Raw genomic sequence first — 631 nt, forward strand, 5'->3', positions numbered from 1 at the left:
ATGGATCTACGGCAGTCATCAGGTATTAGTATGATTATTTTTAAACAATACTGGATTTTCAATCGATGACTAACCTGAAAAAAAAATCAATCAGCCATAATTCACACCAAATCCTAATTAAAAACTGTGTGTATTTTCTCTATCTAGGACTACAAAATGTTCTGAAAAAAAAACACCAAGACTGCGAGGACATCCATCCACCCAGTGCCCATCCTTGTCCATGCCAGGGAAAGCCAAGTACTACCTTGGTAGTTCATGGTTCACACCAGGTTTTTCTACAACAATTTCTGTGTTTTGGGGAGAAGTTTCTTCAGATAAAATGGTCGAGGTAATTAAAGTTCACATTTGTAATCTTTTGATATCTTCATTCATTAAACCCCATGTAAATGCTGACATAATTACAAACAAATCTTGTCTGATAAAATACATTTTATCATGTTTTTACAGATTCTGCCTTTTTGTGCATGCTGAACAGAAGAAAACTGAACATCTACAACACATGTTCTTACCCTATCTTTGTACCAGTCCTTCTGTTTTCAAGGTAAAATATGTTATACTACAGGTACAAAATACAACAGAGGTTTATACTTAATAAACACCTGTTGTGACAGTAAAATCTGTCCAATACAAG

At 34.4% G+C, this 631-nt stretch overlaps 1 long non-coding RNA gene across 1 annotated transcript; it reads left to right on the forward strand.

Annotated features, from left to right (window-relative positions):
• Positions 1-6: 6 nt before the first annotated feature.
• Positions 7-630, forward strand: LOC112141314. The gene is made up of 2 exons (XR_002918356.2): positions 7-328; positions 448-630. It is a non-coding gene; the product is annotated as an uncharacterized LOC112141314 (long non-coding RNA).
• The last annotated feature ends 1 nt before the right edge of the window (position 631 follows it).

The sequence above is a fragment of the Oryzias melastigma genome, unplaced genomic scaffold, assembly GCF_002922805.2.
Source record: "Oryzias melastigma strain HK-1 unplaced genomic scaffold, ASM292280v2 sc00566, whole genome shotgun sequence".
Lineage (NCBI taxonomy): Eukaryota > Metazoa > Chordata > Actinopteri > Beloniformes > Adrianichthyidae > Oryzias > Oryzias melastigma.